Source organism: Geospiza fortis, unplaced genomic scaffold (assembly GCF_000277835.1).
Source record: "Geospiza fortis unplaced genomic scaffold, GeoFor_1.0 scaffold657, whole genome shotgun sequence".
NCBI lineage: Eukaryota > Metazoa > Chordata > Aves > Passeriformes > Thraupidae > Geospiza > Geospiza fortis.
In genome coordinates this window covers 556,598-580,571 of record NW_005054481.1, presented here as the reverse complement: position 1 = coordinate 580,571, position 23,974 = coordinate 556,598, and the positions used below count along the sequence as shown (strand labels likewise).

The window sequence follows — 23,974 nt, the reverse complement described above, 5'->3', positions numbered from 1 at the left end:
CTGCTGCGCCTGCTGCTGCTGCTGCTGCTGCTGCTGGGAGCTCTGCGCTCCCTTGGTTGCGCTGCCCACGCCAGGCACCCACGCAGAGCACACAGGGGATGGATGAATTCAACCTGGGCTTGTTGCATCACAGAACTTTCATAAAACACTCTGTTTAACACTGAGCCAATTCAGGGATGATTCATCTTTGTTCCTGCAAACAGATGCTGGTATGGGCACTTCTTGTGTGCCCTGCTGGAATTATGCAATGGTGACATTTTTTGGGGTAAACAAGCCACTCCTTTTCCTGACTCACTGTACAAATTAGGTGTTCTGATTCCTGAGGCACCCTCCAGTCCTCCCTGGCAACTATTCCAGCCTAATGCAGGTTTTTTTTTTGCATTTGGGAGACCACAGCTTTGTTGTTATTCTGAGATTTCATCAGGGCCGTGTGCAATGACTTACATATCTCAGGGATGCTTCCTGTTCCTGTGGGACGTATCCCACCCTATCCCATGTCCCAGGGGTAATTTTTACCCACAGTTTATTTTGGCCAAGCTGTCATGTTTTATTTTCATAGTCAACCACTTCAGTGTTATACTTTGTTTCCTTCTGCCTTTCCCACCACAGACCTTGCACAGCAGTAGTTATTGCATTGTAGTCATTAGGGGGTCCTCACTGGGTTTGGTGTTCCTGAGAAAGTCACATTTACTTATCTCACTGTACTGGGGTCCTTTGCTGATAAACATTTGAGTTGGTTTTGCCTCTTTTCAAGTTGTCTTCTGTTGGGGTTTATTGACTAGAACACCTGATAGCTTTTGGGCTTGTCAGTGAAAAAATACCCATAAATTCATATGCCTTTAATTTTTGTGGGCTACATGACTACTCATTACTTCTTTTTTCTGGGGGTTCATGGATAAAAAACTGCTGTTAAATTGAAGGGTATTGCTGTTTCTAGGAATTGCTGAAAGGTTAGTTCCTTTTATTTATTAACTTGGAAAACAACAGATTTTCCCAGCAGTCTGAAATAGCACTGCTGCAGGTATCTTCCAGTCTTTCTGCTGCTAGCTGACCGAAGACAGGATGAGGTTTGTGGTCTTTTATGGAGGTTAGCAGTGGTCTGGATCAAAACCAGAGCCTGAGCAGTTGGTCTTTCTTCTTTGGGTTCAGAGACAGGAGAAAATAAACTGCACTTCAGATTTCTTTGACTGGCTTCATGTACCAGAACTTCCTTTACACGTAAGACAGATATTTTTGTAAGAAAGCAAATCAACTTTTTCTCAATGCCCAGAAAGATTGTATTTCTGCTTTTAATATTTTTCAGAATGAGTTTTAAATGGCAATGTTAAAAAAATTCCCAAAGATGAAATTCCTGCCAGCTAAGTTAAGGCAATTAATCATCTAGTGGAAGCTTGTCATCTACAATCTACATGAGGGAGAGATGAGCTTGTCCAGAGAGCTCCAAACTCACCTCAGACATCTCTCCTGGGTGGTGAAGGGATGAGCTGATGATGTGAGCTGAACACCGAAATTCTGGGCGCCTGAAGTTAGGCAAGAGGAATCAAAGGGGTCTGATAAACAGCACTGTTCAGCCTTTGGGCACTGGCTAAACAACTCACCTTGACAGCAGCATCTCTAAAAAATGGGCTGTCCAGATGCAGTACGCTCAGGACATGGCTGAGCATTCACAGCCAGCAGTACCATTTCCTTCCTCCATTTCAAGTGAAAGAAAACCAGGTGGGTCTGTAACAGCTGGAGCAAAGAGAGGCTGGAGAGGCAAAGTGGGTTATGCACAGCAGCTTTGTATATCACACTCTGTTTCTTTGCCATGTTTTCCTCTATGGGAAGCCAGTAGGAAACAGATCTGTGAATCCCACTTGGATCTGCCCCACATTCCTGAGCTCTGCCCTGTCCCAGCTGAGGAGGAGCTGCTGGTGACAGCCAGCCAGGGACAGTGGGGAAGGACAAGTGCTTCCTCAGGCAGGTTTCTTCCAGCTGCCCAGGCACTGCTTGTCACTCAGTGCCTCTGGGAGCAGGAGCTCCTGCTGGGTTCACCCTCCTGGGAAGCTCCCACACCCAGTGCTGGCACCCCTCTGTCTCTCTCTCTGTTGTTCTGACACACGTGGCTCATTGCTTCTGCCTCAGCCTTTGCTGACAGTGGTTCAAGGCCACAGGATCATATGGTGGATGCTCCCTCTGCCTGTGTGGTTACACAGGAGTGTCTCTGTGTTTTAAGAACAAAAAGCTGGGTTTTGGCTGGCAGCTGCTGAACTGCACTGTGCCTTTGTGTGCTGCAGAGACTGTGAGTGCAGAGTGTTTTCTCAAACATTTTATTAGATTTCTTTGTCTTCAAGGCGAGTGTGTGTTTTCAGGCAGGAGCCAGATGCAGAGAAGCCCTATGGGCATTTCTGAGCAATGAATCCCTTCCCTGTGCCCCTTCCCTGTTTCCCTTCTCTGCTCATTATTTTGGCAAGTTAACAGGGGCAATAGAATGGACACAGACACCAAGAGGAAGAATGGTTTTGTTTTACTATTAATATTGAGGCAAAACAGAAGTAAAAGGATACATCTGGTAAAACAATAAACTTATTACTCTCTTGGCTTTAGCAACAGGTAAAAGTAAGCAAGGTAATGCATCTAATCATTACTATATGAGCCAGAGAGGGAGAATAGTGGCTGATGAAGATACATCACCAATTGCCTGAACACTCCACCATCAGGCAGAGCCCGCAGTGCCTGGGCTGTTCTGCAGCGAGGGCCTGGAGAACCCTTCCAGCCCTTGAGAAATCCCACGTGGTGCATCCCCCCATAGCTGAGCTCTCCAGCACGCCCAAAAACAAGGTCCAGCTTTATAGGCCCAAACTGACAAGTCCAAATGACTTGTTTACCTTTTTGTGCAGAAAACATCTGATGGCCAGCTGGGGACAGCGCTTGGCCAGAGCCCAGGCCACAGCCAGGAGGGTTTTGCCTAAAATATTCTACTGACAATCTCTAGGGACATCTATAGGGAAGATTTCTTGAAATACCCTACACAAGGTTATACAAACATCTCTACAACAGCCAGTTTGGCATTAAGAATTACTAATATAAATGTTTTAATAATCTATTTTTAACTAAAGAGCCTTGATGGTGTTAACAGCATCATGCTCAAGATTCATCTTATAAGTCACCTCAGGCTTAGGCCTGCTGTTCAGGCCTTAGCATATCACTCATGCACTGTTCCTGGGCTGAACTTCCCCTGCTCAGGGACCAGCTTGCACACCCAAGTGTCCAGTAGAGGTGTGAAAAAACAACCTGTGGCCCCCAGGCAGCTGGGCCTTTGGCTGCAGGAGGGGTTTGTGCAGGAGGTGTGTAGTGGTCCTGTAGGGCACTGGAGCAGCCCTTCCCAGCTGCTGAGCCTCCTGGAGCACCAGGCCCTCCCCCACACCTGTGCTCTCAAGCCTGATCCAGCCCCAGAGCACAGCAGTGGAGGTGCTGGAGGGTTTCTCCTGCCTTTTGCCTTACTTTCCATCAGGAATGTGGAAAAAAGGCACGTGGTGTTCTACAATGCTGTACTCTGCAGATGGCACAGAGGTTTCCTGTTGGGTGGGCTCTGGTAGCTGCTGGAGGTGGCTGCAGAGCCATAGGAAATGAGTGTCAGAGCCTGTGGGCACTCATGGGTCAAATATTTTTGCCCTGTAAGAGCTTGGTGTTTTAAACCACTGAATTACAAATTTTGATTCTCTGCTTGGAAATAAAGGCAACAGGAATACAGAACCCACCTCCTTGTGTGCAGCTTTAGTAACAGTGAACATATTTCTTGGTTTAAAGAAATGGAATTGCAAATTCATCCTGTGACAAGTTTTCTGTCCATCCCTGCTTTGTTCTATAAGGCGGCCATGCTGTCCTTAGAGTGGGAAGCAGCCCTGCCTTGGAAAGCCACTGCTAAGCTGAAACCAGTGTCTTGATCAATATTTTTCCAGTTAATCCTCAGAAGGGATGGGAGAGAATGGGCTAAATGATGAAACCAATGTCAGGTGAGCAGCAAGCTTTCCCCAGAGCATCAGTCAGACTTGTGGAAAGCTTGATCCTGGTCCAAACCAATGCAGCAAAGCCAACATCAGCCCCCAGAAGTGCAAACTTGTGACTTCCACCATTTGGTGACTGCGGGTGACATTGAGAAGTACTCCTCTTCCTAATCCTTCAATTCTGTGGGTATTGATTTGTGTACAGAGGCACCATTAGTTCCTGGGAATTCCCCACAGGAGTCCCTGTAAGGACGGCTGCTCGGAGGGTTGGCATTGCCCCCGGGGTTTCAGCTGCAATAGCTGGGATCAAGTCCAGTCTGAGGGGCAAAGAGGGGATGTGTAAAACCAGATTTAAGAAATGTGGAAGCTTGGCTTGTCCTGAACTTGTCTTTCCATGTTCTCACTGGGTTAAACTGTTGAGGGCTGCCAAACTGACAGAGAGGGCTGGGGCAGGGACTGGTCATCTGTGAGACGGAGTTGGGGTAGACACAGGAATCCCACCTGTGCCCCTGTGCCTCTCCTGTGCTGCACAGGGAGCCAGGGCTGTACTGTCCCCCTGCCCTGGCCCCTCTGGCAGCTCTGCAGGGGAGAGGACATTTCCTGCATGCAGAGAGATACCTGCAGGGAAGGGACTTCTGTTGCAAAGAAGATTTTTTTATCTTGAGCATGGTTAGGCCCTGGCACAGGCTGCCCAGAAAAGCTGTGACTGCCCCATCCCTGCAAGTGTCCAAGGCCAGCTTGGATAGGGCTTGGAGCAGCCTGGGACAGTAGAAGGTGTCCCTGCCCATGGCAGGAGGAAGAGTGGGATGGAATTTGAAATCCAACCCAAACCATGCTGTGAGTTCATGATTTTCTCTGGAAGGAGCCACTGGTAATTGCCCTTATCAGTCAAATCTTACAACTGAAGTTAACCCAAATGTCCTATTAATGGCATTTAGTGGGTGCTATGGGGTCTGAGTGAGCATTTTGTACAGTATTTGTGACATTACAAGTATAGTCTTTTTTAGCATATACTGGAGATTGCATTGACACAGGCAAGAGGATGGCTCTGTTGAAACAGACAAGGGGAAAACAAAAGTAGGGAGAGTTGGAGATGCTTGCCCCAAGTCAGATGTGAATGAATCTCCAGATCCTGAGCCCAGCCCCAGTCCTAATCCCCTGGTTCCCTCTGCTTGGGACCTGGTAATTAAAATCAAGGATAATTTTCTGGGAGAGACAAGTGGAGGATGGTCATAGAAAAAGAAAGGCCACCAAGTCAAGCAGAGTGACTGAGTCATGCCTGTTACTGGAAAATGAGAGTCCTGAGGCCTGGCAACAGCTCTCAGTGCACCCAGTATGGAGGAACCCACAGCTTGCAGTGGTCTGGCCAGGAGAAAAAGGAAAAATGTGTGGACTGCAGGGACAGCAAGTGTCCTCCCTGCACGGTGCCATCCCCTCCTCAACCCCAGGCTTTTGGCTGTGGCAACTCTGCAAAGCACAGCTTTCCCTGCCAGTGTGCAGGGGAGAACATGTCCAGAGCACTGGACAGAAAATACACCAGGGTGATCAGGGTGTCCAAGACAGAGTTATGGAATCGTTAAGGTTGGAAAAGACATCTTGAGATTATTCAGTTCAACTGTTAGCCCAGGTCAACCACTAAACTGTGTCCCAAGTGCCACATCTACACGTTTTTTAATGCTTATAGGGATGGTCAGTCCACCACCACCCTGGGAGGCCTGTTCCAATTCCTGACCATCCTTTCCATGAAGAAATTTTTCCTAATATCCAACCTAAACGTCTTCCTCTGCTGTTGGCTTGAGCACCACATGAACCCCTGAGCTGCTCTTTGAAAATCCCCAGGCATGGCCATCCTGCTCTGAACCTGAACAAAAGCACTGCTGGCCACCCTACATGCAGCGCCACTGTCTGCCCTGTTTCTGTCCTGTGGGGATGAGGAGCAAAGGAGGCTCCCCAAAACCATATTCCCACATGAGCAGTCCTTCACTGGAGACATCTCCCTTGCCCACTCTGCTTCTCCCCACCTGGAGGATGGGCTGCTTCCAGGTTGAAAATATGTTGAATTTCTCAATTAGAAAAGTTTGCAGCTCAGGGTCTGGCTGGGAAGGTCCCTCCCTGAACCCCCAGCACCCTGACCTGTGGGAGCCCTGATGGGTAGGTGATCCTGATGGCACTGGCACCGTGGTCTGTGCAGTGCTCCTGGGCTGTGAGGGCTCCCTTCCCTCTGCTGTGGGGTGCACAAGCCAGGTAGCAAACATCTGTCTCATGTCACAAACCCCTCTGGACCCCCTGGGCAGGGACAGAGACACATGTTTTCTTCCCTGGCATCAGATGTAGCTCAGGATGTTCCTGCCTCACCTCAAGGCCTCATCTAGATGCTCCCAGGCTTTTAAGGTTATAAAAAGATTTCTGCCCTCCTCAAGCCCTGATGTGAGGTAGTGGCCATGAGCAAACCAGCCTGGACTGCTGGCTGAGCTGGACAGGAGGTGCTGGCACCACCGTGTCTGTGCCAGGTTGCCTGGGACAGAGGTGTGGCATCGGAGCAGAGGGCTCCCAGCTCCATCTCCTGGTGCTGGGCAAGCTCTGAGGGCTGGGTCCTACCAGAGCTGAGGGTGAGGTGACTCTGCCTGGGCACAGGTCCCCCCAGCTGCGACTGCTCCTGGAGGTCTCCTGGCGCCAGTTTGGTGGGGATGAACCTCCTGGCACAGGTAGGGGTCTCAGGAGAAAAAGGAGGGGAAGAGGCGTTCTCAGGGAGAGGGCAGAAATTCAGCCAAAGTGCGAGGGTGTGGCAGGAGGTGCTGGGGAGTGCTCTGGGGAGTGGGGCTGGAGGGGAGCCCGTGGCTGGGGCTGGGGACTGTGGTGCTCACATGGCAGCTCTGCAGGGGAGAGGACATTTCCTGCATGCAGAGAGATACCTGCAGGGAAGGGACTTCTGTTGCAAAGAAGATTTTTTTATCTTGAGCATGGTTAGGCCCTGGCACAGGCTGCCCAGAAAAGCTGTGACTGCCCCATCCCTGCAAGTGTCCAAGGCCAGCTTGGATAGGGCTTGGAGCAGCCTGGGACAGTAGAAGGTGTCCCTGCCCATGGCAGGAGGAAGAGTGGGATGGAATTTGAAATCCAACCCAAACCATGCTGTGAGTTCATGATTTTCTCTGGAAGGAGCCACTGGTAATTGCCCTTATCAGTCAAATCTTACAACTGAAGTTAACCCAAATGTCCTATTAATGGCATTTAGTGGGTGCTATGGGGTCTGAGTGAGCATTTTGTACAGTATTTGTGACATTACAAGTATAGTCTTTTTTAGCATATACTGGAGATTGCATTGACACAGGCAAGAGGATGGCTCTGTTGAAACAGGCAAGGGGAAAACAAAAGTAGGGAGAGTTGGAGATGCTTGCCCCAAGTCAGATGTGAATGAATCTCCAGATCCTGAGCCCAGCCCCAGTCCTAATCCCCTGGTTCCCTCTGCTTGGGACCTGGTAATTAAAATCAAGGATAATTTTCTGGGAGAGACAAGTGGAGGATGGTCATAGAAAAAGAAAGGCCACCAAGTCAAGCAGAGTGACTGAGTCATGCCTGTTACTGGAAAATGAGAGTCCTGAGGCCTGGCAACAGCTCTCAGTGCACCCAGTATGGAGGAACCCACAGCTTGCAGTGGTCTGGCCAGGAGAAAAAGGAAAAGTGTGTGGACTGCAGGGACAGCAAGTGTCCTCCCTGCACGGTGCCATCCCCTCCTCAACCCCAGGCTTTTGGCTGTGGCAACTCTGCAAAGCACAGCTTTCCCTGCCAGTGTGCAGGGGAGAACATGTCCAGAGCACTGGACAGAAAATACACCAGGGTGATCAGGGTGTCCAAGACAGAGTTATGGAATCGTTAAGGTTGGAAAAGACATCTTGAGATTATTCAGTTCAACTGTTAGCCCAGGTCAACCACTAAACTGTGTCCCAAGTGCCACATCTACACGTTTTTTAATGCTTATAGGGATGGTCAGTCCACCACCACCCTGGGAGGCCTGTTCCAATTCCTGACCATCCTTTCCATGAAGAAATTTTTCCTAATATCCAACCTAAACGTCTTCCTCTGCTGTTGGCTTGAGCACCACATGAACCCCTGAGCTGCTCTTTGAAAATCCCCAGGCATGGCCATCCTGCTCTGAACCTGAACAAAAGCACTGCTGGCCACCCTACATGCAGCGCCACTGTCTGCCCTGTTTCTGTCCTGTGGGGATGAGGAGCAAAGGAGGCTCCCCAAAACCATATTCCCACATGAGCAGTCCTTCACTGGAGACATCTCCCTTGCCCACTCTGCTTCTCCCCACCTGGAGGATGGGCTGCTTCCAGGTTGAAAATATGTTGAATTTCTCAATTAGAAAAGTTTGCAGCTCAGGGTCTGGCTGGGAAGGTCCCTCCCTGAACCCCCAGCACCCTGACCTGTGGGAGCCCTGATGGGTAGGTGATCCTGATGGCACTGGCACCGTGGTCTGTGCAGTGCTCCTGGGCTGTGAGGGCTCCCTTCCCTCTGCTGTGGGGTGCACAAGCCAGGTAGCAAACATCTGTCTCATGTCACAAACCCCTCTGGACCCCCTGGGCAGGGACAGAGACACATGTTTTCTTCCCTGGCATCAGATGTAGCTCAGGATGTTCCTGCCTCACCTCAAGGCCTCATCTAGATGCTCCCAGGCTTTTAAGGTTATAAAAAGATTTCTGCCCTCCTCAAGCCCTGATGTGAGGTAGTGGCCATGAGCAAACCAGCCTGGACTGCTGGCTGAGCTGGACAGGAGGTGCTGGCACCACCGTGTCTGTGCCAGGTTGCCTGGGACAGAGGTGTGGCATCGGAGCAGAGGGCTCCCAGCTCCATCTCCTGGTGCTGGGCAAGCTCTGAGGGCTGGGTCCTACCAGAGCTGAGGGAGAGGTGACTCTGCCTGGGCACAGGGCCCCCCAGCTGCGAAGGGCAGAAATTCAGCCAAAGTGCGAGGGTGTGGCAGGAGGTGCTGGGGAGTGCTCTGGGGAGTGGGGCTGGAGGGGAGCCCGTGGCTGGGGCTGGGGACTGTGGTGCTCACACCTGCCAGTGACTCAGCCGGTGACCTCTGGTCCTTCTTCCCCGTGCCTGAACCTAGGGCCATTTGTGGTCATGCCCGAAGCCTCCATGAGGCACGGCCTGCCTGGCTGTGACTGTCCCTGCTCTGCATGCTCGGCATGGCTGCTGGATGCTTGGCCTCACACAGGCTCTGCCAGAGGAGTCACTCCCCACCTGTTTAGTCCCGTGGGACTGGGCTCTTTGAAGTCTCCACCCCACCTGTCCTGTGGTGCATGACTCGGCTGTCAGCTGCCCCAGGGACCCTTCCCTTGTGCTTGTCACGCATTACCTGAGCTGCCAGCCACATCCCCATGCTCTCCCCATCCCATTGCCAGAGTGTTGGGGGTCTGAGCTCTGGGAAAGCAGTGGGATGTTTATAGCCAACATCTGGAAAACCATGTCCTCCCAGCTGCTGCCACAACAGAGCATCCCTGCAGCCAGGGCTCCTGTGCTGCAGCCCTGTCCTGGCCAAACCCTCTGCCCTGTGTCCTTCCTGAGGAAGGATGAGAGCACTGGGGTTCACCCTGTGCTGTTGTGGCACACCCTGGCTCTCTGGGATGGACCCTGTCCCATTGGGGTGCACGCATTGCCTGCCTGGCCCATGATGGCCATTCCTTTTCTGTCTGGGGCACAGGGAGGGGAATGGAGCCTCGCAGCCTTCCTCAGGTGGAAGGTAATTCCAGACTGTGTAGGTGCCACCCCAACACAGTGCCGTGTTCTGGAGACCATCCACATCTGCCACGGTAGCCACGATGGCCTGCAGGGCCCACGGCAGGGGGAGCACAGGCTGGGCACCCGCCCTCCCTCCCATCGGGACTCTGCTGCCTTCTCCGACAGCGGGTCAGGGCTGAGCTGCCGGGGTGGCAGGAGGCAGGACAGACAGACCCTGGGTGTGCTCTGCTCCGCCTCCCACCCACCGCACCTCTGGCTTTGCTGCTTTCCCCAAGCAGCCACGGCGTTCGATGGCCACGACAGGGACCCACCTCCAGGAGATCTGGCTGTGGAAGGATGGTCCAGCCTGGCACAGACTGTTTGGAGGGAACTCTGAGGAGGTGCTCTCCTTCTCCCAAACCTGTCTCTCCTGCTTCTTGCCACCCCTGGCTCTACTTGCCTGGCCAGATTGCTCAGGCCAGTCTTGCCCAGTCTTTGTCCCCAGGATGATCCCCGGTGTTTTTGCGTGCCCGCCCAGGCTCAGCTGCCTGCACGGCAGGGGGAAGGGCTGCTGGACCCATCCTGTATGCCAACGTGAACCCAGCACAGCCCCACCCGTGCCAGTGCCAGCCACTGGGCCTGCTGGGGGTGGGCATGGAGGGGACCCTGGCCCCGGTACTGACCTGGTCACTCTCCTCCACTTCTGCCTGATCCCAGGGCAGCAGAGCAGGGGATGCACTATCCTCCATGAGATGGTCAAATTAATTCACCTTTGTATTTCTTCAGATTTCTGTCAGAAACAGGTAGTGATGAAAGCACCACCTTTAGGTGCCTGGTTAGAGGGTGGCACAGGAGCAGTTGGATCCAATTGCCTTTGGAAGGAGCTTCCTAAAAAGAAGCACATCTGTGAGTGTTCCTCTATAATGGGCACTCCTTGAACCAGCCCCACTGATGCCAGCCCCAGAGGGGGAGTGACAGTGTTCTGGCTCCATCCCATTTGCAGTGTTTGGGATGCTGAATTAGGCACATCTGAAATACTTTTTGGTAACCAAAAGAATGGTTTCTAGTCTCTCTGTTGCTTTTCCACATCACCCCCAAGCCCCAACCTCTGTCTCCAGCCTTACCTTCACACCAGCTCACTAAATCCTCCCCGTGAACAACACCCTGTGGACCGGGGCAGGGCAGCAGGGATGGTGCTGGTGCCACCCAGCTGCAATCACAGCTGCCTCTTGCATCACCTTGACAGCAGCCTCCAGGTGCAGAAGAGCAGGAAGTAAAAAGGGGTATTTTAATGACCCAAGCTATACACAACACACCAATTATCTGACTGGGGCAAAATGGGGTTCACAGGAGAAGCAGTTCTGCAGAAGCCTTTCATCCAGGTGTGTGAGGGTTCCTAGGTTAGAGCTTGGTAGCCAGAAAAGCAGCAGTGCTCCTGGACTTACTCTTTCTGCTGCTGCTCTGCTCTCATTGCTTTAATTTGGACAAGGCCAGAAAAAAATGTTTATTGGAATAAAATTCACAGGAATTTTATTTCCTGGGAATAATGCCTGCCTGAGAAGGCATGCAGCAGAGCTGCCTAGGTGGGTGTTGCAGGGACATGGGGTTGTTAATGCAGAGACAGGAGCTGGGTGAAGTATATGGGGGTGATTTTTCCCATTGGATCTCTGGTTTGATCCACCTCATTTTAGGTCAGGCCATAACAACCTCCCAGGTGTCCTTGGCTTGGGGAAGTTTTCCTAGGATTAAACCCCACCCTGGGCACACAGGCACAATCCCGCACTAGTGCTGCAGCTGCTGCCCAGGCAGTGGTGCAGGAGAGGAGTAATGTGAGGGGAATTATTCCCAGTGCTGCCTGCCTTCATCTCAGCTTGTCTGATCACCAGCCATGCACATGTTTTGCTGGATGTGGGTCATGATGCCCTCCGCCAGGCAGAATCCAGGCCCATAACTTTGAGAAGTGGATGGCACACAGAGGAGGCTCTGCCCACATCCCTCTGCCTGCCCAGGTCATGGGCAGGTGGGCATGGTGACCCATGCCTGCTGGAGCACTCTCAGCTCTGAGTCCCACAAAGTGCTGCTTCTCCTCCATCTCCAGCGCCCCTCCTGCAGTGGTGACCCCGCTCCCAGCAGGGGAAGGGAGAAGCCTCGCAGGGGTTACCAACAGCAGCACTTCCCCATCCTGTTCCTCCTCCATGTTACAGGTTCTCCTCACCCACCAGCCAGCACCCTGCCCTGCACCCCCATGGGACAATTCGCTGTGCTGGCCTCGCCCTCCAGCCCCTTCCTGGTCTCAGCTCTAATGATGGGGTGTCACGGTCCCATGGAGGACAGGTGAGGACAGGAACGCCTGGTGCTGTTTGTCAGAGCTTATCTGCACCCTTCCACGACATTGTTTTTATGAAAGAAGTTATTCAGAAAGTCTGGGGCATCAGGGGAGATCTGGGCACAGGCCCTGGAGGCTGTTTGTGTTTCTGGTGCTGCCTAACCGGCTCCCTCGGCGGCTGAAACTGGGTGGCTGCAGCTGGAGGTCAGGAAGGGCTGCTGTGAGTTCAGAGCAGAAGTGCTGGGGAAGGACCTTGGCTCTGAGGGCAGCGCCGGGGGGAGCAGCAGCAATTCTTGTGCTCCTTGCTCTGAGCTGGCTGCACCAGACCTGCCTGGCAAAGCATGCATTTACCTAAAAATTCCACAAATAAAGCACATCTCCAGGCATTGAGGAGGAAGGCAGCCTCATGCTTTGTTCCCAAAAGAGACCCCACTGCTGCAGGTGAGGCTGTTCCTTGGATCTGCTGCCAGCACTGGCAGAGGAGGATGCCAGGCTGCCAGGGGTCACTTGGCTTGCAGGCAATGAGCCATGAGAACTTCAAAGGATCTTGGACCTTTTTAATGGAAACTTTCCTATCTCATTTAAAAAAGATAGCAAGACTTGGCCCTATAAGACACATTTTATGATTTTCATTCCACCTTTGTCAGCCCTTACACTCAGGGGAGGGTTTTTTAAATCCCAGGAGCTGATGACCAAAAATCACCAAATCCCAGAAACATGCAGAGCTGATAGATCCATTTTGGTGCCCACCCAGAGCTCTGGAGATCTCCTGGGAGAGCAGTCCTCCAGTGCCTTGGGATCATACAGGTGAAATTCCCTTCCTTCCATCCTGCTGCCCACTAGTGCTGCCCTCTCCTCCCACAGACCTTGCCTCTTGTCCTTGGAACGTGTGCCAGGATGGTACAGTCACTCCCACACCTCGGTGGGCAGGAGATGGGGAAGAGGTGGATCTATCAGGTCAGGGAGTCTGGCAGGCTGCAGGTGGAAAAATTCCCCCTGGACCTGGCTTTAGTGCCCCAAACTGGGCAAGGAGAGACCCACTGGGGACATTCCCTCTGCATGGTGCCAGAGGCAGCAATGTTACACAGGCTGACAGGTGCTGCTGGGCTCAGGGCTGCCTGGACCCCCCTTCCTGAAAGCTGCAGCAGCAGGTCACCATTCCACATTGGGCAGGGCAGAATGAAGGGCTAGGCTTTTACAGGCTGTAAAGTGCCAGAAAACTGGAAGTTTTCCCACTGTGCTGTAAACGGAGCTGAATGACCTGACTCGGATGAAAGGAGTCCTTGCCTGCACCTTCCTCTCTGCCTTAAACCGACAGCAAAGTCAGTTGCGAGGCTGGAGTGATTTGAGAGGTCTGGTGGCTGTGGCATTCTGGTTGGTCTCACTCCCAGCAGGATCACCTGTACCTCTGCCCTCCAAGAGCCAGTGCAGACTTTCTGTGGAAGTTCCACATGCCTGGGGCTGTAAAGAGCTGGGCTTGCTGCCTCCTCCTCACCCTGGGAGCACCCCTGGGGGTGAGAATCTTGGGCACTCACTTTGGGTGCCCTGAGAGCCAAAGCAGAGCAAGGTGGGGCTGTAACCAACCAAGATATCACATGAACCTACTCTGAGCATGTTAGCTGGGACTGTGGACCTTTAAAATCCTGCCTGCAAGTGACACTGAGCACTGTGCTGGGCTGGACCGGCTGCAGCTGGGGCTGAAACGCTTTTGTCTATATTTAGTGCATTTTTCAGATAACCTTCGTTCTATTTTTGGGCTATGTGCTGACTTAGGGCCCCTTTTTCCTCTTGTGCTCAACTGTATCACAGGTCAAAGCCTCTCCATTTTGGGATCCTCAGGTACTCATATATTTGGAAGGGGGTTAAGGAGAAGTCAGGCAAATAAGCTTTTTGGCTTCTTCCTTAATATTCATAAAAAGGGGAGAAAATTGTTTGTAAGGCATTTTGGAGCAGCAGCTAAGCCTGGAAACCATGAAAGGTCTTTGCTAACTCTCTTGCAGAGAGAAGGAGACTTTCAGAGAAGCAGGAGCCTGGGTTTCATGTGGGAGAGAAAAGGAGAAGGTGCAGGGGCATCTCCTGCCTGGGGTGGTTCGGTGGTTCTTGAGGGTTTCATCTCCATGTGCAACACGGAGAGAGCAGAGGGATCCGAGGGCAATTTCAGTGAAGGGTCCTTATAAGGCAGTGGTGGCTGGGCTTGGTGACAGCCACCCTCCTGGTGGGAGAGCTTGGCTGGCAGGACCAGGGTGCCTGCCAAGACCCAATGGGAATGCTTGAGAGCAGGAACCTTCAAGGCAGCCTGTGTTTTGCTCTTTTTAAGGTCAGCTCCTTGGAAAGCACCATGCTTGGGGAGGCCACCATCCAAGGAGCAAAGTGACAGGCACACGTGTCCCCAGCATCCCCGTGCCAGGGTGACAGGTCTCACTGCTATGATTGGACAGAGCAGTGTGGTGACACAAGGGCCAGGGGTGCTTCACCTGCCTGGGGAGGTGCTGAGCAGGAGAGCCACCATAGCCTGGAGTGGAGCTGGGCACAGCCAGCACTGCTGCTGCCAGTCACAGCAGAGCAGTGCCAGCACCAAGCCTGCTGCAGGCAGGGCGAGCATTGCAGAGCTGTGTCTGCCCCACACTCACACTGGGCCTGCACCCAGCACCCAGATGGTGTAACCCAGAGGCATGGGGCTACCAGGGATTGTGGGTATTGTAAAACTCCTCTGTGTATCAAAGGTCTTGGGATGGTGCCTGAAAAGCAAAGGAAAAAATTTCCCCTTGTCCTCTCCTCAAATTTGGATCCTGTCTCCCATGTCACTGCAATCCTAATTCCTCTGCTGGCTCCAGGGGAGGGTGACGTGGTCCTTCAGCAAGGTGCCAAGGTATACACAGCGGGACTCTGTCTCTCATGGTGTCTGGGGGAGGATGTTTGAAATGCCACAGAGTCCTTGAGAGCTCTCAGTCCTGTCACCCAGCTCTGCAGTGTTTACCTCCAGCCCAGCCTGGCACAGTGAGGCTGGATACACCTAGCCGAGGTCAGCCCAGGGCTCATGGAAGGGCAAAGCTGCTGTCTCCCATCTGCCCTGGGGGTGACCTCAGCCTCAGCCTGCAGGACCCGACCAGCACGCAGAGCTTGGCCAGCCAGCAGCCCACCACGGCAGGACGCCTCTCCCTGCCTCTGTGCTGGGCTGCTGGAGGGTGCCCTGCCAGCACAAGCAGGTGCTTGGCAGCACCCAGAGCAAACATGACCAATAGTGCTGCCCATCCACGGCTGCCAGCACGTGGAGGTGGCTCGTGCTTGGGTTTTCAGGAGCTGGCTGCCCACGAGGCACAGCTCTGTATGGGGGGGCTCACTCCTGGTCATGCACAAGGCAGCACGGCTGCAAGGGGGTCTGGCTTTGTGCCTGTGGGAGAGGGGCAGCAGGAGGAGAACCAAAGCCAGGATGAGACCAGGACTCTGCTGGCCTGATTCATCTGAGACCTGCAGGCACTGCAGCTGGTCATCCACCAGCTCATGTCCTGTCAGGCACCAGATGTGCAGTGGTGGGCTGAAAATTTTCTCCACGATGGCCCTAATGTGGCTGTGCACTGCAGTGCTGCCTCCCCAGGCCTGTGCCTGTGGCTCAGTCTGAGGTAATAACTACAAACCCCAGACATCTCCAGGTCTGTAGAAAACGGAGCCTGGCCATTTGCAGCTGAATTCCAGCCCCCTCTCCAGATCCCCACCCCATGCATGGCTGGCTGCAGCAGTGGTCCCACATCTTACACTGCTCTGGTGTGGGAGCTGTGCTCCTTCTCCAACCAGGGCCATGGCTGTGACATATCCAGCCATGCACTGGCATTGCCCCCGAGCAGAGTTGCTGGCCTGACTGGAAATATCCCCAAGCTAATTTTAATCTGGGCTGTGGTGTATTTTTCAGGTCGTTGGGGTGGGTGGTGGGCAGGGCTTGGAGGGTGTCCCGGGGACGTGCCGTGTGCAGGGATGTGCACACACCGGTGTGTGCGGACACTGGGACTGGGGGGAGGCACCCTGGCCATGGTCACAGGGGATCTGTTCCCTTCATCTCAGCACAAAACCACACTGCGGATTAAGAGGAGACTTTAGTGTTCCCTTCCTCCCCTCAATATAGCGAAACCTACACAGGACAGGACATTTATAGCTGCCCTCCCTTATCGGGAACTCTCTTGGGTTTCACTCTGGGGTGACACCTGGGAGCAAACTCCAGTGCTGCTGGAGGCAGCTGAGAGAAGGTTGCAGAGTCCTCCTGCCCTGCACAGCCCCAGGCTCCCTGCAGGCTGGGGCCAGCGCTGGGCAAGGTGGGAGCACAAGGCTGGTGCCAGGCACCTGGAGCATCCCGCTCATGGCCCTCAGAGCCATCCCAGCTCTGTGTGAGGCACGGGAGGTTTCTTGGTGTGGCATCACACCACTGCTGTGCCCTCTGTGCCATGAGACTCCAAAGACTCTGCCTGGTCCTTACCACACCCACGGAAGCTCAACAAGGAAGATCTCTCCTTTGGAGAGATGCCATATGGAAACTGGTGAACTTGCTCCAGGCTCTCCATCAACTCCTGTGTTCCCTCATCTTCTTTTTTTCACACCTGGCTTTACAATCTTGTTCCATAAAACATATAAAATGATTCTCAATGGGTACTGAAAGCAAGGGTCTCTCCAAGGAGAGACTGAGCCAAAGAACCAAATGAGCAGGGACATCCCAGTGGAGCAGGAATCCTCTGAGCATCAGGGACCAGGGAAGCACATAAGGAAAGCTGCAGGCAGGTAGTCCCTGTCCCCAAGGAGACCCAGGCAAGGCTGAGGCTCAGGGCTGCAGGAGCAGTGAGGTCCCTGCTCATCCAGGGCAGCTGCAGAGTGCAGCTTCCCCCCTGGCTGCCTCTAACCTCGGGACAGGAAGCTCAGACGCCGTGGTGGGAGCTGCCTCTCTCCTGGGCAGCATGTCATAGTCTGGAGAGAAGAGTCAAGGTGACTCAGCACATGGACAACCATCAGCCCAGCTGGAACAGATCCTCCAAGGCTGAGGATACCCCTGAGTGCTGGATGAGCCTGTCTTTGTCCTGGTGATCCTGCTCCAGCATGGACAACTTCGATTGTTGAAAATTCATCCATTAGGAGGGGGGAAGCGGAGCAGAGCTGGTGCTGGTGACCTGGCTGGGGCAGCTGAGCATAGCATGGCCATCCCAAGGCTGCTCCTGTCAGCTCTGGGGAGCCCTGCCCCTCCACATCGGGACTAAACCAAACTGCAGGACAGAGAATTCCTCAGCAGGGAGTGATGGGTTCATTTTTCCCCACTCTACTCAGACCTTCTCAGATGAGGATGCTGATGGTGAGGCCGTGTGGTTTGGGTGGGAGCACAGGCAGCCACAGGAAAGCCTGATGGAGCAGCCTTGTCTCCACACCTGAACTAGGCTGTGTCACTATGTCACCATGTCACCATGGTGGTGTCCAGCAGCAGTGTCCCCTGCGGACACCGGCTGCTGGGGAAGGTGTGGTGTGGCCCTGAAACATGAGGTACAAGGACCAAAGAGAAGGAGCATGTTGGATGGCACCAGCAAAGTGCAGGAAAATTGGTCCACCTGGCACACAAGACCTTGACCAATCTCCAGCAAGCCTTAGCTGAGCAATCAAGGCTGAGCAGCTACTGAAGTGTGATTTCTACCCTGTAATTTTCCTATCCCCTGAAATGGAAGACCCAGGTTTCATTTTATTTGATTATGATTGTCCTGGCTTGAATTTGAGTGTAGGAAGTTCCTCCCTCTGTCCTAGGGAGGGATTTAAAATAAAATTGGTACAAATATATGGGACTATGAACACATGAAGATGAGGATTAAGTCCTCCATGGCTAGCACTGCCTTGTGCCTCAGCCCAGACAGGCTCACGGTTCAGGATGTTCACTCCTGGGGCTCAAACAAATCCACACTGAACTGTGGGAGGCCTGACCAGGTGATTGAGTGGTTGCTTTTTTATTCAGCTTCAGTCCAACCTTTTCTTCTACTCTTGCCATGGAGGGCTGAGCCTCTCCCCAGCCTGGGTGAATCCCAGGGCTCAGCACTGCTGTGAAGCAGGACTGACTGCCAAAACCTCATCTTGCATGAGGCAAATATGTGGCAGGAGTCAAAAGGGCCAGAAATGCTGTTGTGTGGAAGGTGGCAGCTTCCAGGGTTCATCCAGCCCAGACACACACAGGGCCCCAGCAGCACCATGGCATGACCTGCCCTGACCCACTGGGCTGCAGCACCTTTGGTGACAAAGGCAGGGCCAGGCTTGTACTTCTACTGGCCTGGGGTTGGTTTAGGCAGGATTTAACCTTGACCTTAACAAGGCCCTAAATGCTGATTCAAATGCTTATCTCACTTTTGGGTTGCACAGACTTGAGAGCAAGTTGGGAATGCACTTGAATAAAGTGCCAGTGACTGGGCAGAACACTGGGCACCTCATGGCACCTGTCAGAAGGAGATCACTTCTACCCAGGAGTGGGCAGAAGAGCCAGAGACGTGTGATCCAAACTCTGGAAAATACAACTGTCCTGATTTATAGAAGCTACAAAGCCATGCCGTCACTGAAGCCCCTCAGGAGCATCAGAGTCTTGGGGGCCTCTTGAGTGCCAAGGCTCCCAAGGGCTCCTGGGTTCTTGTCCAGCCTGCTGGGAGTCAGAAGGGCTACAGGAAGAGCAAGCCTTGAGCCGGGGTCCGTTCCTTGCCTGCAGACCATTGTGTGCCCTCTGGGCTAATGCACACTCGATGGAGCTCACACTTGCCTGTGTGGAGAGCAGCACCCCCATGGAGAGCACCCTCCCCATGTAGCCTATGGAGCACATCCCTGCTGCATGAAGCACATTCCACCCCTGTGGAGTACACATCACCCCTGTGGAGAGCACCCCAGCACGACGGAGCACATCCCCTGCTATGGCTTATGGCATGAGCTGCTTTGGGGTGAGGCTGGGGGACCCTGGGGGTAGCAGCTGCTGCTGGGATCCAGGGGCAGGGAATGCGGAGCCTCGGGGGATTGAGAAGGGCAGGGAGCAGGAGGGGCCTGCAGTGGAGGGGCGAGGGGCAGCAGGGTGGGCAGGCTCCTTCTCTTTGCACGGTGTGGAAGGTTGAAACCGGGTGTCAGTCACTTTTGAGGAGACCCATCAGGAGGCGCCGTGGCCGGTGCTGTCAGTGGGGCAGCAGCTGCGCTCCCACTCCCCCCTGCCGTCGCCGGCTCCACCCCCTCGCCATCCTCTCGCCTCACAGGCGCTGACCCCGGCTGCTGCACCCCGACCGGCAAGGTTGCTCCGTGCTGAGACACACACCCCAAAATCGCCTTGGGTCAAATTACTGGGCTCATCTCACCAGCTGCTATTTCCTTCTGTCCCCAAGCCAAGCAGGGAGCTTGTGCAAAACAAGGAGGTGTCGGTGCAGGGTGCCTGAGTCAGAGCGCCGCCGGGCCGGGATCACGGGGCGCTCGTGGCGGGGGCTCCGAGCGTCCCCAGGCAGGAGGGACAGCCCGGCCCGGCCGGCGCTGCTGCCAAAGGCGGCCGAGCTCTCCTCTGATCACTGCCCCTGGGCAGCCTTCCCGACCGGACACTGCTGCCTGGCCCAAAGCCGGGTTGCAGCCCTGTTTTTCAAAGTTGTTTTGGTGTCGCCTGGCAGAAAGCTGCTGGTGACCCAAATTCTAAATATAGAAGCAAGTCCGTTTTTTATGCGACAAATGCAAAACCTCTGTCCCACGTTCATCTTTGGAAATAGGTCTTTTTGTCAGAGAAGTGCAAATGGAACACCCAGATTTCTTTCCAGTGAGGTCACCTCCTGGCTGTGGTCATTCCCAGAGGGCACTCACCGTATTTTTTCTAGGTAAACTCCATGCTCCTTCACTGCTGGAAAGCCACACTCAGAGCCTCAGGCAAATCCCAGGCTCTTCATGGACCATCCCCATGTCAGGTGCTGGGCAGTTTCTCTGGGATGGAAGTCCACATGAGGCCGGCCTGCTGCCCTCTCCCATGGCAGAGCAGCTGGGGAGCCAAGCCCCCTCTCTTCCCCCCACCCTTGGGTGCTACCTGGGCTGTGGGTATCTATGGGTGGCACAAGGAAGTTTTATGGGGCTGGAGGGTGCAGGTTGCCCCACAGATATGATCATCAGCCATTTGCTTTGCACCTCGCTCAGGTCACTGTCTCTCATCCAGCCCATGCAGCACAGAGCAGCTCCTCCCCACTGCAGGGCACATCCCTGTCCCACAGGTGTCCCAGGAAGGAACTGTCCCCAGCCTTGCAATAACCACAGCTTCCCTGAGTGCCTCACAGCTCTTCTCCAGTGCAGGCCAGGGCTGGGCAGAGCTCTCTGTGCCCACTGGGGCCTGGGAGCCCATGCAAAGCCCTGTGCTGGGAGCACTGGGGTGCTGGGAGCACTGGGGTCCTGGCCACCAGGCAGCAAGTGACCAGCCTTGGTGACAGCCCCCATTTACCCCTCACCTGAGCCACAGCACATCCACACTGCCCTGCCCCTGGCAGGGGCTGAACTGAGCCCTTCAGCTGGGTGTGTGTCTGGCCAGACACAGCTGTGTCTCCCTGCCAGCATCCCTTTGGGAAGAGGGAGGAGACACTGCTGTGGAGTACTGTGGACCTGGGATGGAGACCACGTGAGCCACGCAGGTCTCAGGCATCTCTGGAAGAGGCAAGGCAGTGGGGGAGAAGCCACGCTGAGCCTGGGCCTCATGGACCTTACTCTGTCCACCAAAGCCCAGCGAGACACTGAGGTTCCTCAGGGACTGGTGGTCTTTCCCAGTTTAAGTAAGGAGCACACCTCTTGTCCCCAGTGCCACCACTCAGGGGACCAGAGGGGCTCCCAAGGAGATCGATGAGGATTTTTAATGATGTGAAAGAGTGCATGTTGCATTTTCTTGATCTACAACAGAACTTCAAGCAGGAGCTTCCAGACAAATCTATCCCAAGGGACAAGCAGCATGGGAACAGCCACCTGAAGAGCTGAGGTGTGGCACACACAGACACCAGGGGTGTGTGTGGGTGATTGGTGGCACCTCCCAGTCCATTTCATTGGGGCTGGGTGGGTGTCTGGGCACATCCCTGAGTGCTCCAAGGGCTCTCAGTGCAATGGGGGTGAGACAGGGTGGCTTGGGGAAGGAGAATGAACAGCTTTTGCTCATTCATAAAGACCCTGAGATTGGCTCAGTTGGTCAGAGCATGGTGCCAATGACAGCAAGGTGAGGTCTTGACCCTGTATGGGCCATTCACTTCAGAGCTGGACTCGATGATCCTTCTGGGTCCCTTCCAGCTCAGTATATTCTGTGATTCATTTCCCTGTTTTCTGCTGTTTGGCACTGAGCCTGTGTTGCAGGATTGTCTCTGTACACTGCACATGTCCTTCTTCATTAACTGCTCTTCCCAGCCCCAGCTAACGAGCGCCCAGCTCACGGTGTGGCAGCAAGCCCTGTGGCACACTCAGACTGGGGCCTTCAGGCACCTGGGAGCTGCAAGGGCTGAGCCAGCTGCTGACCCATAGCCCCAGGACATGGCTGGGAAATGCTTCTTCAGGTGCTCAGGAGTTGCCTGGTGACTTCAGCATCACCAGGAGGAATGGCTGGGCCAGAGCTCCCTGGGCTCTGGGAAAACTCATGGCAGGGATGCCAGGAGCAGCACTTGCTTGGGATGCAGCAAGGTCACCCCAGGCACCTGCAGGGAAACCAGAGTGGCCAGCTGGGGCTGGAGGGGTGCTCTGGGACCTCCTTCTCAGTCAATGCCAAATGCTGGAGACGTGTTCTTGGAAAGGTTTGCAAAGATCCAAACACACTATTATTTCCCTGATCTCTTATTGTTTTAGAAGTTTTGGGTAGCTGGATGAATTTTTTTTTTTTTTAATTAAAGGACAGGTAAATGGGGCTTGGAGCTAGGTGATCCTTAAGGGCCCTTGCAACTCAAACCATTCTATAATGAGCACCCTGCCTGCTTTGCATGCCATTTGCTGGGTGAAATGAAGCACGTGCATTATACACTGGCCCTGCACCTTGCCAGAGGCTCTCAGTGCTGCTCCCAAAACCTCCTGCATGAAGCAGAAGCCAGTGTGATCACCTTCCTATTTTCAGCAGTCACCCAAGTTCACAGAGTGCCTCCAGTTATGCTCCTGAGCAGCAGAGCCCGAGGCAGCTGCTGGGGTGGGCTCGTGCTGTGACACACAAGGCCCCACTTAACTCCCCATTACCTGTGGGCAGGTGAGGTGCAGTCAGCTGCTTGCTCATCCTCTCCAGCCACAGCCACCCCAGGCCTTGCAGCTCAGCTCAGCGTGACTTTCCCAGCGACCTGAGGGCCAGGGCCATGCAGGAGTCAAAGCCAGGTCATGCCCTGTGTCCCCCCATGCTGGCTCAGGATGCCACAGGGAAGGCACTCTGGTTTCCCTTCCCTTACTCAGTGTCAGCAGACACTGCTGTCCCTGGGGACAGAGGGGGGTCCCTCCAGTCTCTCCTTGCTATGCACAGACAGAGGACACAGTGACGTGGACCCCAGCTCAGCCCTGCAGGATTGTAGGCACACAAGGGCTGGGCCACCACGGCTTCTTGCCCACTATTCCCTGTGCCAGCAAGATTAAAGCCACTTCCCACTGTCACACAGCACAGCTGTCACCCACCCCAGAGCCCCTGGCCCCTGCCCCTCACAGCCACTGCTGACGGCCTCAGGCTGGTGAGAAGCTCCTTCCTCTGCTTCACCATCTGTGCTTTTCCAGCAGTAAATCACTGGGGCTGCACGCTGCCCTGGGAGGGGACTGCCACCCCCTCTTGGCAGCAGCAGACCAGGGCAGGGTGCCGCAGAGACTGAAGCATTTCCCATCCCTGTAGGAATGGAGCGAGGGGCATCCCATTTAAGCCTGGGCTTTAGGGCATATGCCAGCACAAATGGGGCAGTTTACCCTGGAACGTGTTTCACCCTAACAAGATTCATTCTGCTACATTTATTTATGCCCTCCTCTATGGCAGCAGGAGTAAAGGCTAATTTATGCACTCCTGCTGCAGCCAGCAGGAGCCATCCTGTAATCACTCCATGTGAAACCAGGACAAGCAGAAGCAGCAAAATGAACCTCATGGGCAGCAGGAGCTCTTGGCTTCAGGCAGGGACCAGGTTGGGGGTCAAGTGTGGTTATGCCAACTTCTGGGTGTCTTCTGTGGATTGCCCCCTCTGTGCCCAGCAACTTCAGCTCCACGGGCATTCACTGAAAATGCCATGGCCAGCTCAAAATTCCCTCCATGGACATCCCAAATGAGTGGATTTTCTGCTTAGGACTGTTTCAAGCTTCACAGGCTTCTGCTCCCCTCCTGGCAAAGTGGGGTGGGAGCTCTGCAGGGTGGCAGCTCTCCTCCCAAAATGGTTTACACTCTTCTGCAAGATCCTACAATTACAGAAGACTAAATGTTATTTAATTTGTGACCTCGTGTTGAATAAGACACAATTAAATTCTACCTCTTGTGAATTTACAGTGGGGAATTCTCACCTGTGATGCCAGATGAGTCCTAACTGTTCCATGCATGACTCAGACACCCAAACGGCTCCATTAATGACTGTTTTAATAAATGTTCTATCTTTATACAGACAATATCCTGCCCTGTGACAAGTCTGGCACAAGGACAAACCAAACCTTGGTCCCACGGTCGGCCCATGCTGAGGACGAAGGCAAACCTGGTGATGCCAAGCATCCTGAGGGCCTGTGACACCCCAGGGATGTTCCTGTCATTCTTCACGAACCCCCTGAGCCCCCTGGCAGGTGGGTAATGGTCGGGTGGCACATGCAGGGGTTTCGGCCCCAGCCCCCTCATTCGTGTCTCAGTGGATGAGGGCTGTGCAGCGCAGCAGTGAGAAGGGATGGGCGTCTGGGAAGCCTCAAGCCTCTGGCCCTTCCCTTCGGCAGCGCCAGCACATCCCCCCTTCCCTTCCTGTCCCCCCCGCGCCCTCCGGCG

At 54.0% G+C, this 23,974-nt stretch overlaps 1 protein-coding gene across 1 annotated transcript in view; it reads right to left on the bottom strand.

Annotated features, from left to right (window-relative positions):
• Positions 1-23,974, bottom strand: part of PIGU (phosphatidylinositol glycan anchor biosynthesis class U) — a 52,648-nt gene that overhangs the window by 22,036 nt on the left and 6,638 nt on the right. The window lies entirely within an intron of this gene.